This window comes from Haliotis rufescens, unplaced genomic scaffold (assembly GCF_023055435.1).
Source record: "Haliotis rufescens isolate VD_foot unplaced genomic scaffold, xgHalRufe1.0.p SCAF_1, whole genome shotgun sequence".
NCBI lineage: Eukaryota > Metazoa > Mollusca > Gastropoda > Lepetellida > Haliotidae > Haliotis > Haliotis rufescens.
This window is the reverse complement of record NW_025963779.1, coordinates 66,834,735-66,847,741: the sequence shown is the minus strand read 5'-3', so window position 1 is coordinate 66,847,741 and position 13,007 is coordinate 66,834,735. Positions and strand designations below refer to the sequence as shown.

Sequence of the window (13,007 nt, the reverse complement as noted above, 5' to 3'; positions counted from 1 at the left end):
GTGAAATTAAGTATAAACTGATAGATAAACTACATAATAACATTTGACCTAGTAGACATCGTGGTATTTGAGGGACTGCCAATTGGCCCGAAATTAATCCCACTTTGGAAATAGATGCCACATAATATATGATAGGATGAGAAATTGAAAACGCGTTTATTAATCGAAATTATTTTTCGTCATATCAACAGAAGGTCGATGTGGTATTGCGATATGGAATACGTCGTCCTGCTACTAGCATTACTACCTTTCATGGTAAACACAGAGCCGAAGTTTGGTTGCCGAAGTAATTTTGACAACAAAACAACAGTTCCAGTTCTTAGTTTCATTTTGACATTTGCGATGATGAATTAGGTAAGTTTGAGTTAATTTATAATAATCTGTATCGTGAAATTTTCAATGCAAGTTTTTACGAGATACTGCTATGTTTGAGCGTCTTCGGCGATATTCGGGTCACCATCACATTCCAGTTCAGTTGACCTCCGTGCGACAGGTTGCACTATATTATGTTGTGTAATCGTTGTAAGTTCGGAAGATTATCAACATGCCTTGTAGGGTAACTTGAAAAAAGTATTTGAAATAATTGGAAATAAAACACAAATACATAAACGTGTTCATTAGGCCAGTGCATCTTGCGTTATGTTTACATTTACAATGTCACATTTTGCGTCTTCGGTGATAGATGTGATCAGGAAAAGGAACTTGAATCTGGTGCCAAAGATACTTAACGTTAATTTCTATCAATCGAATGCTTGATTATGTATTTCACGACCTTACCTGAACACTGAATATTTGATTAACTTATTGCTACTTACATTTTGCCAAGGATACAACGCCAATGGATATGACTCAGAACTATTCGTAGGCTATTCTACTTCAGTTCATAAGACATTATTTATTGTCGTTTCTTATAATCGTGTAGTGATTCAGTGGGAGTTATTATTATGTAATCTGATGCAGCAATGTATTTCTATATGGTTAAAGTTGACTATTATTATGATGTTTTATGCCACAGTCCATAAACTACGTTTATGACGGACATGCTTATAACGAACTGGCGGATATAACAAACACTGTTATCTTATCCAAGCCATTTGCTGTTTATATGTTTATAATGAACTAAAATTAGTGGTCCCCTTGAGTTTGTTATAACTGTAGTTTAATGTATTCCATTTACAGTCTGTATATCATGGCAAAATTGGCAGCCTGTAAATTATCGAGTGTGGGATATAGAAACCAGTGGTTGATATTATGGGTATTGTCCCATGCTGAAATGATACTACAGGGTAGGAAATCAGTTTCGATTTTTACGATTGTCGTTAAATCTTATTTTTTGGAAGAAATTGAGGTCAGATTGTATGCAATGAATGTGCGTTGCCTTGATCAGTGTTGATATCTTGCCCTAAATACATCCCCTGTTTGTCTTTTGTGGAGTTTTATTTGAGAAAGGTGCTTTACTGGTGTATACATAATATTTCCTTACAACATTGTACAAGATTCGATTTGTCTAATAATACCCAGAACTAGTGTCCAATGTATAATGGAAAAAAAACAACCCAATTTTGAACAGTTTTGATTTTCCCCAATTAGTTGCCAAGGGCACTTTGTTTAGAATCCTAGATAAATCCCTGTCTGTGCCAAAACCTTTTGGAGTCAACCGGGGAGAATATGTCATGTGACATCAGTTCCCGCGGACATGGTAGAAGGGACCAGGTGGCCCAGTGGTCTGAAGTGACACAATTCTCTGTGCAGGCTTTAAGGCTGGGACGGGCAACTCGGGTACTCGGGTCGGGTAGGTACTGTGTAGGACCCGGGTACCCACAGGACTACCCCCACCCGTGGTTAGTCACATGATATATTGTTTCATGACAAGAATTCACAATATAAATACATGGTTACACGACAATTTTAAGTCTCCAATGTTCGCATTTCTTCATGACTATGAACACGTTCCTTCTGACTTATATATGTTTGAACAAAGCTAAAACTTCAGTCAACTTCAGTGTATGCATGACCACATCGTTTATACGTGTATCTAAATACATTCTGCCAGGGCTGCTGTCAAACTAATCCCAATCGGACATTTTGTACCTATCTCTTGTCACCAATAGCGGGTACCCGGATAGGGTTGGGTAATAGGGGCGTGGGTACCCGAGTAGTAAAATGGGACTCGTCCCAGCCCTAGCAGGCTTGCCTCCCTTAGGTGTGCCAGGAACCTGTGATCGTGAATTTGAATAGCAGATTCCCCTGATTATGTTTCAAGTTTTGTCACCACCATATCTGTGCTCTGCATCACTTCAGGCTTTCCTCCTACATCAAGCTGACATGCAGTGATATACAAGGGATTCTGTCTAAACCAGACTTTTATAGGGCCAAAGGTTTAATCTGCTATTAACAGAAATATAGGTTTGCAAGATTGCAGCAGGAGTTCCATCCCTAGGTGTCACTTGGTTCTACACATGTACAACACTTTTACAAAAGTCTCATGCCTCTATCAACATATGATGTCTCAGACTGAAACAATGATGATTTATCACACTCCTTCAAATGATATTTGTACAAAACTTATTTGTCTGTCAATTTTCATCATTTTACACTGTAAAGCCTCTTCAAATAAGGTGATGTCAGCATTCCTCTAGTTTATGCAATGTACAAGTTTATTCCGGTCCAAAAGGCTGAAGAAAGTGGATTGAGAAAAACATTTGGATTAGGTGATTTTCTTTTGGATTTAGGGAATCCACCAGCCAAAAGACAAAAGCCACTTTCCTAAATCAAGTAATAAACAGTTTAAATTATATGTAATATACAAACCGAACCGTTTTATCTTTTCATGGATTAGAAATATCTAGAGAAATAACAAATACTATTGACAAAACAAATTGTTAAGTTAATACATGAACAGATGCATTGTCTATAGCCTCAATAAATCAAATTAAACAAATGGCTTTTTCATGTTATTTGTCTTATGTTGTTGGGTCTAACTTATCTGTTATTCCTCTCAGCATGAAACGTATCCTCTAAACATTATTATCCTCTTAATCTTTAAGCCTGTTTTTACAGCTGTTGTTATTTAGTGACATAATATTGACTCAATCATATGATATCAGTGAAACAGGATTATCAAAAACAAGAGAAATATTAAACATGTTTTCTTAAATTATTCATTTATCATAACAGTCAACCATTTAGTCAGATAGACAATAAAAAATGCCTCTCAATAACATATTAAGCCTAGATTTGTTTCAGTTATAACACAATGTTTTCACAAAAATGTTTGTGTTGACCATATTGACTGTCCTGAAATGTGTATACAAATCCACCTGGCATTTGCTGTAAATCTTCTTCAACCTACTGTATTCATTGTAATAAGTGTCCTTATTAAAACCATACACAAGTTAAATTTGATGTCCAAGGTCATGCAGTGATAAAACAGAATTAGTTCAAACACCCATGAAACTAAAATGTTTTAGTTACATACCCTCTCTACACGGCTATCTTTACTTAAATAGATCAGTAATGTGCACAAGAAAATACACACTGTCATGTCAAGTATTAGGCTCAGGACGGTGTGCTTTTCAAGATTAATTACAGATAGGTCCTTTTTCAACTTAATAAACCAGTCCTTTATTTTATGAATTTTATTACCGGTTGTATTTAATCAAGAGTTTCCAACAAATAGACTTCATTATAGTGTTAATAGAGTAGCTGTTTATTTTATGAAGGGAATTCATTGTGAGATAATATTAAACCTGAGGTAGTAAGTAGACTAACATTTTGTCTCTGCGATCAAAATAAGATATTCTTTTTTCATGTGTTTTTAGTGTAATTGAAATGTGCCCAGAGATTGTTAGCATGTAGAGAATGTTTTGAATTTCAGAAACTGAAGAAATCTGGTTGTGCCAAAGAATTGTAGACTTGCTTAGGTGTTTGGGGATATTATTTTTCAGAATCTGCATGTATTAGGCAGTAATCAGTTTCTTGGAAAACAAGACAACTATGCTATAAAAAATGACATTGTAACAAACCAGGGTGCCGTTGTACAACATGTACAAGGCGATCTTAGTGCTAAGGTGATCGTATCTCCCATACGGTAACACAGACTTACAACAGTCGTAGCACTAAGGTTATTTTGTACAACGGCACCAAGGACTTTTTGTTATGATTTGGTCAGCTGTTAAGTCCATGGATATCGTCACCAGCAGGACCTATTTAAGCCAGCTATTGTGACCAGGGTAGCCAGCATGGTGTATTGGGGACTGTGTATATTCAGCCTGTGCCAAAATCATTTCTGTCAACTCAGCTGAAATTGTGTTTAGGGATCATCTTGATCGTTGTCAGCAGAATGTATTGCTAATATATGCTGTGTTGGAAATAAAATTTGGCACTGAAGGCCATGAGACTTTTTCATATGGTTTTTGAATCTAGGCTCTCTGTGAATTCTTTTACTTTTTAACAGTAGTGTTATGACAAGAACCCCTTGACTATTATGCTTAATTTTGAACATTGTACATGGATTATTGAACTCATAGCTGAGTTTTCAAGACAGAATGAAATGTTTCAAGACTCTTGCTTTGGGCAAGTGCCAGAGATTGTAGAGTGAGTGAGTGAGTTGGGTTTAACGCCACTTTTAACAGTATTCCAGTTATATCGCGGCGTGTCAGCTTAATGTGGGAGGAAAGCCTGAAGTGATGCAGGTCTCAGACATTTACCACTTCAGTGAAACCCACGAGCACGGGTGCTGACAAACCTAGAAACATAATCGGGGCGAACCGGGATTCGAACCCACAATCATAGGTTCCTGGCGTGCCCAAGGGACGCACCTCTGCACAGGGAATCGCGGCGCCTTAGACGCCTAGGCCACCTGTGCCCCCCCCCTAAGATTGTAGACAGTATGTAGCTACACTGTTGTGTAGTAACATGTCATACATGATAAGGACATACGTTTAATCATTGTTTTGGACAGTTATTTTAGTATTTCATACAGACCTTGACACCAAAATATTCAAGAAATCCCAAACTTGACTACAATTTTTTGGAAAGTCTACATTTCTTCAGTTTCAGACTAAAAATGAAGAGATTATCTGGGCTCCTTTATAATATGGAACTGAAAACACAAACACAAATCCTAAAATGTTTTCATGGCCGTGACTAAATGTAAGTGTTCAGTTTTTCCTAAGATTCTTGTTTTGAAATCAGAAACATAAAGGGCAACCATTGATCTTCAGTGTGAACTGTGTCAGAATGCCCATTCTCATCATTCTTGCCATTCTCACCATTCTCACCATTCTCACCATTCTTCCTGTTTGCCTGTTTGCCTGTTTGCCTGCAGGGAACATTGGGATATTAACTTGTTTTCATTGAAGGCTGTTGGTGTGTTTCTCTCTGTGGTAATTGTTGACTGTTACCTGATATCAATGAAAGAGCTGGCTTAATAATATTCAGTGCTATTTGAAATATCCAAAGGTTTCGAATATACCACACATTATGGATTATTCATACACCTTTTGGGAAGCATTTCAAATCGGGTCCATGTTGGGTCAAATGTATCAAACTTATACAATAACCATTCAGTCAAGAATTTTTTTTGCTATAAGTTCTAAAGTTATAGGGACAACACCTGTTACCCTCGAATGTTTCTACTACAAACTGGGGATGTTATTTCATAATTTGAATATCACCAATAAATGTGGGCATCAAGCATTTGATGAAAACCTGGATAATAAATGGGCTGTGGTAAGCTTTTCCATATTCAGCCATGCAGTTTCGACTTAGTTGTTATTGTATTGCCTGGCTGATTGTGTGCCATTGAATACTAATCACCAGCAGAGTTCAACATGTGTGCTGCTGCTGTCACATTCCTCAAGACAAATAACTGTAAACATGACATTGTGTCAGGATCAGAAATGATAAAATGCTGTTGAACTAGCTTCATGCACCTGTACGTGGGACATGTGAAACACAGTTAACGAACAGACAGATAGTGACCCAAAATGCATGTGAAAAGTTGGTTGATCTTTTGACTTTGTTTGCTCATGTTGTAAATGTTGCAGCAGCTTTAGAAATGTGTCGTCAGTTTGTAGCTAATTCTTCTTGAACACTGTATATTCAGTTCTTATTTATATTTTCATAACTGAAACACCGAGAACTGGTTCAGTATTATAGCCCTCAAATGCTACTAGTCGATGATGTCTACTATCATTAGATTTTTACTTGGGCTAGCGGACTAGTGTGAATTTCGAAGGCTGTTGCAGTCTTTTAATTTCTCTGGGACAATTGATGTTTCTGTGACACTGGTTCTGTTTGCTACATGAAAGAATTGCATTTGTCAGACCTTGCACTTCTGGTGTTGATTGTTGCCTTGGCAAGGACAACCACTGGTTTCTTTTGTCCTGTCTTGCTTTATGGGTTAACACATCTTCCCGAGGCAAGAGAGTTAACTCACTCTTAAACTGTTAAAAGTCAAGTTTCCACCCTTGCCGAACAAGGCTGGAATTCCTGGGCTCGATCGTAGCACCACCAGTGGTTATTTTGTTATGTCCCTTCTAAGACTCTCCTATCGTCCAATCAGATTCAGTCACTTGTATATGTTTCAAACAAAATGGACCTGTGAAAATCCGGGGGAAAAGAGGTCTTCAGCAACCCATGTTTGCTGTAAAAGGGTACTATGCTTGTTGTAAAAAGGCAACTAACGTGATCAGGTGTCAGACTCGCCGACTTGGTTGATGCATGTCATCAATCCCAATTGTGTGGATCGATGTTCATGATGTAAATCACTGGATTGTCTGGTCCAGACTCGATTATTTACAGACCGCCATCTGGAATATTGCTGAGTGCGGCGTAAAACAACAAACCAACCAAAACAAACAAAATGGTGGCGCCCAGTAAAGACGATCTGAGATAATCACGATCTGTATTGTGATAAAACGAGTCTTACGAAGTGCATCAAATCACGTGAGCACCTTGATTAAAAACATAAAATGGTTTGGAAAATATCTCATATCTGTTGACAACAAGTTGCCGGCGCACATGCTTTGCAAATCCTGCAATCGACCAAAATCTGCACGACAGTTTACGAACTGGATTTCAATTTCATGTGCTTTTTTTCATTGGACTATGCATAAACTCGTTAGTCCAGCCAAAATGTAACTCCATGATACCAGCCTAGTTCAGCAAGGGGGGAAACTGGACTTTTATAGTCAGTTAACTCTCTGGCCTCGGGAAGATGGGGTTGGGACTGTGGAACTGCAGTCTGCAACTACATGTGTATTGCCATCAGTTGAAAGCAGAGTGTAGTTATAATGTGGACAGTTTTTGTTCATGTAATTTATTCAGACAAACAACATGATAGAATATGTTTTCCTCATTTTGAAAACGGAATCTCCCATAAGGCCGTGTCACAGCTGAAGTGATAGAGTCAGTAAATATTGCTTTCAGCTGCATCAGCGAAATTGCAGCTTGTCACGGCTGGAAGACAAGGTGTCATAATTTATCAAACCTTAATTATATACATTGCAATCTTATACACATATTCATTTTCATCAGGAACAAGAAACAGTGAACATATTTGAAAATTATAGTGATAGGATAGGTATCTCAGTTTGGTGAATCAATTACAAAAGCATCTGTCCTGGGTTTGAATAAAGGTCAATGAAGTTGTTCCGTACATATGTATCTCATTCAAAGATTTTTCAATACAATATCTTGACACACCTTGCCCCTCCCAGTGTAGTTAGGGTGTGTCTAATTTATGTTTTATGATTCCAAGGTAACTCTTTCATAGAACTATGTGCATGTAACTTTAATGTGTTGAGATTCTTCAGCGATAGAAACTAACAGTTTTAGTCCACTAGTCCTCATAATGATAACATATAGCATATATATCGTCCTTGTGATATCTTAACTATTGGGCAGTTTGGCAAGGACTATCATGACTATAGGACTAGTGCTAATTTCTAACGCTGTTCTTTTTAGAGATGCATTTATAATTAAACAGAAGAGTAGCTTGTTATCAGTGATGTTTAGATGACTGTGTTTACTGTGTTTGAAATTATAATCCTCGGTGATTAGAGGTTTGAACCTTTAGTATGTAAATCTAGGGGCCACCTGAATCTGTGATTTTGGATCATTATAATGACCTGGATCCCTTGTTTTTCATGCTTAATATAATCGAACAATGGTTTACAGGCCTTGATTTAGCTATGAAAAACATGCCCCATTGCAACCTATTATTGAAAAATACAACCTGATATTTATGGTTACATGCACCAAGTGCATGTCAAAATATTTCAAGTTTGTGTCCACACAAAATCGATCTTTGAACACGCTCAATATCTCTGAAGTTTTTTTACCATATTACATCACTAATCCATGTGTTGTTTATAATTTGTCATGCTTTCTTATGTTTTACGAAATCAAACTGTGGGTACCTCAAGATAATGTGTGCATGTTCCTATTACTTTTTACAGCAATGTGTCATTTATTTATGTGACATAGACCAGCTTATGTTTCCACTTTGATAAAGTTGGGACCCGGGTGCATCCAGGTGCTAGTTAACTGATGATTGATTGTTACACTGTAGTGTTACACTGTACCGATGCATTGAAGTGATTGAAAATGTCCATCATTGATTATGGAACAAATTGCCATTTGATAACAAATTTCTATTCAAAATATTCAACCATTCTTTTGATCTGTAAATAACTACATGCCATCAATATGCAACCAGGAATTATTTTCTTTTATGAAATAGTATTCCTTAAGTTTCAAATCATGAATAAACAGGTTCTTTGACCTGAGGGTTTCTCAAAATACAAGGTTATTATCATCTTACCGAGGCAAGGTAGTTAAATGGTTGTTAACTAGGCTGGAATTTCGTAGTTAGGTTTTTGCAAGACATGCATAATCCAATCTAAATTGCAATACAAAATCGACATATGGTTTTAAACTTTCTTTGCCGACATCGGTAGATTGCAGGATTTGCAAAGCATGTGCACCATCAGCTCGGCATCGACAGATATTTTCCAAATCTTTTCATGCCTTTTGTTGATGTCTGAAATTTGATGCACTTTGCAAGGAAGGACCCGTTTTATGACAATATAAAATCTTGACGGTTCACGGATTAGAATCCAATTTGGTAGCTTCTGGGTATAAACATACAGACAAACACGATATTAGATATAGTGGTTACCTTAATTGACCATTATGCCTGAAGAGCACAATTTATGTGCTCTGTAGTGGGTGTGCAAATCTCATTTGCCTCAATTATGTATATTACGAGTGTGAAGGCTTAGAAATATGATGATAACAGTGGTTGAGTTAGTTTGTAATTGGCTTTGTGTCCTTATCAGCCAAAGTTGATGTTTATGTGAGATAAATCCTTGTTGAAACTTTCATGCAAGTGCAGGTCAGCGAGGTTATCTCATTATCAGAAATTACCATAGAACAAAACTGTCCCAGATAAGAGACAACATTCCCAAACATGGTTTTGTCATGTTTTGTATGCTATGCAATGTTTAAAATTGACGGGTTTGCTGCTGCCAGATTTGAATCTAGGGACCCCGGAATCTTAATCTTTCAACATTAGGGCCATGACAAGGACCCCTTGACTTGCATGCTTAATTTCAATTCAATAACAATTTCATGTCATGTTTTGACTGAGGGTTCCACTTTGCTGTTGAATGTGGATTGTTTTGGGGTATGGCTGTAATGGTGCATCATGATAGTGCTGAGATGTTATGTTATGTAGAGTTAAAAGAGGATGAGTATTGGCTGCTGGAGCTGAGAAGGGGATGAGAGTGAATGTTTTATTAAATATATATTCTGGGGTCTGTAAGAGAGACTAATCGAAAACAATGTTTGTATTTACAGTAAACTACGGTAATAACAAACTCAAAGGGACCACTAATTTTAGTTTGTTATAACCGTAGTTCGTTATAAGCATATATACGGCATATATACAACAAATGGCCGGGACGAAGAAATTGAATACGTATTTCAGACATTGTGAAATGTGATAGATTTAATAAATGAATGATATGACAGGTAGGTTCATAAAAATATATACTAATTTGACGTAACTACGGCTTGGACGGTTAACCGGCGGATGGTGTCTGGGGACTTGATGCTTCTTGGCCGGTATTCCGGCCCACAGTGTTGAAAGAGTTAATGTGCTGTATGGTATCTCAGCAGGCTGGTAGCCTGGTACTATTAAACTAGCATTAGTCTGGCCTAACACAAGCAGTACTTTCACTTTGCAGTTGAAGTGCAATAATCTTGAATGCAACGTTAAACCCCATTTCACCTCACCACATATTTGTTGGTATTTGTAATAGACACAAGAAACAGTTGGGTATTGTGAAATGATATTTTTGAAGTCGTCAGTAGAGCCATAAGAGCTCAAGACTAAAACTTCTCCTTAGTTCAGTTGACTCATTTAGGTCTCTCAACTGACTCATAAATGTGTTTGCCATTTCCTCTGAAGATAGAATATAGCCACTTAATATGTTGAGTGTTGAGGTTTTATAAGTGGTATCCGGATTTTACCATCCAGATTCATACTGTATTGCAACAATGAGTAATGTGATCTGTGACAACGCCTCACCTGGCCCTCAACATGTGATGATGTGCATTGGTGCAGACATAGCCAGGCCATTGTGTGTCCGTGACACAAAACAATGATTGATATACTCATGGTCTTTGTCTGCCGTAACATGCATGAGGACATATAATCAACAACTGATTCGGTCGTCAGAGTTGCCCAGAGTTGTCTGTCCCTGTCTGTATCTGTCTTTGTCTGCCGTAACATGCATGAGGACATATAATCAACAACTGATTCGGTCGTCAGAGTTGCCCAGAGTTGTCTGTCCCTGTCTGTATCTGTCTTTGTCTGCCGTAACATGCATGAGGACATATAATCAACAACTGATTCGGTCGTCAGAGTTGCCCAGAGTTGTCTGTCCCTGTCTGTATCTGTCTTTGTCTGCCGTAACATGCATGAGGACATATAATCAACAACTGATTCGGTCGTCAGAGTTGCCCAGAGTTGTCTGTCCCTGTCTGTATCTGTCTTTGTCTGCCGTAACATGCATGAGGACATATAATCAACAACTGATTCGGTCGTGAGAGTTGCCCAGAGTTGTCTGTCCCTGTCTGTATCTGTCTTTGTCTGCCGTAACATGCATGAGGACATATAATCAACAACTGATTCGGTCGTGAGAGTTGCCCAGAGTTGTCTGTCCCTGTCTGTATCTGTCTTTGTCTGCCGTAACATGCATGAGGACATATAATCAACAACTGATTCGGTCGTGAGAGTTGCCCAGAGTTGTCTGTCCCTGTCTGTATCTGTCTTTGTCTGCCGTAACATGCATGAGGACATATAATCAACAACTGATTCGGTCGTGAGAGTTGCCCAGAGTTGTCTGTCCCTGTCTGTATCTGTCTTTGTCTGCCGTAACATGCATGAGGACATATAATCAACAACTGATTCGGTCGTGAGAGTTGCCCAGAGTTGTCTGTCCCTGTCTGTATCTGTCTTTGTCTGCCGTAACATGCATGAGGACATATAATCAACAACTGATTCGGTCGTGAGAGTTGCCCAGAGTTGTCTGTCCCTGTCTGTATCTGTCTTTGTCTGCCGTAACATGCATGAGGACATATAATCAACAACTGATTCGGTCGTGAGAGTTGCCCAGAGTTGTCTGTCCCTGTCTGTATCTGTCTTTGTCTGCCGTAACATGCATGAGGACATATAATCAACAACTGATTCGGTCGTGAGAGTTGCCCAGAGTTGTCTGTCCCTGTCTGTATCTGTCTTTGTCTGCCGTAATATGCATGGGGACATATAATCAACAACTGATTCGGTCGTGAGAGTTGCCCAGAGTTGTCTGTCCCTGTCTGTATCTGTCTTTGTCTGCCGTAACATGCATGAGGACATATAATCAACAACTGATTCGGTCGTGAGAGTTGCCCAGAGTTGTCTGTCCCTGTCTGTATCTGTCTTTGTCTGCCGTAACATGCATGAGGACATATAATCAACAACTGATTCGGTCGTGAGAGTTGCCCAGAGTTGTCTGTCCCTGTCTGTATCTGTCTTTGTCTGCCGTAACATGCATGAGGACATATAATCAACAACTGATTCGGTCGTCAGAGTTGCCCAGAGTTGTCTGTCCCTGTCTGTATCTGTCTTTGTCTGCCGTAACATGCATGAGGACATATAATCAACAACTGATTCGGTCGTGAGAGTTGCCCAGAGTTGTCTGTCCCTGTCTGTATCTGTCTTTGTCTGCCGTAATATGCATGGGGACATATAATCAACAACTGATTCAGTCGTGTGGGTTGTCCAGAGTTGTCCGCCCCCGTCTGTATCTGTCTTTATTCATTATGTTTGAAGTAAAGAATTACAATGTGAAACCTTCCATTTTTTTGGCCTCGTTAATATTCTTCAAATTTTCACTTGTCTTTGGATTGCAGGAAAGCATAAGTGTTGCCCTCTGACTCTATAAAGATAGGACCAAGTTGCCACAATCATATACTGTATATGGGCAGGTGTTAATGACAGCATTGAAACGGAATGTCTTTGTAATAACATTCAGTATTTTTTTGGTAGTTTCATTGCAAGTAAACAGACATGTTAAGAACTTGTGCAAGCTTGCCACATGGATCTCTATATTTAGATGCACTTGCGCAATAGATGTCAGCTGACCAGGGCAAACTCTGCTGACTTTTGTTATGTAACATTGTTTCACAGGCAACTGTATTTTTAAGACATTAAAATGATTTAAAAACATCAGATGTAATCATGGTAATGTAATGAATACAAATTGTTTGATTTTTGTGACGTTTACTTTATTTGGGCAAAACTGTCTGCCAAGGTTTTGGATAGAAAGTTGTCTCATTCTTTAGTTATGCAATATGATCGATAACCAAAATTTCAGTGTCTATGTTCCATTTGGGCCGTTAACCCAAGTCAAGCTTGGTCTCATTAATTATCTGTGATTAAGAGCTTCCAA

At 38.3% G+C, this 13,007-nt stretch overlaps 1 protein-coding gene across 1 annotated transcript in view; it reads left to right on the top strand.

The window, feature by feature from the left end:
- Positions 1-243: 243 nt before the first annotated feature.
- Positions 244-13,007, top strand: part of LOC124134112 (ceramide glucosyltransferase-like) — a 69,193-nt gene continuing 56,429 nt past the window's right edge. The window contains exon 1 of the mRNA XM_046498777.2: positions 244-354. The gene's annotated coding sequence lies outside the window, so the exon portion shown is untranslated. The remainder of the gene's footprint in view (positions 355-13,007) is intronic.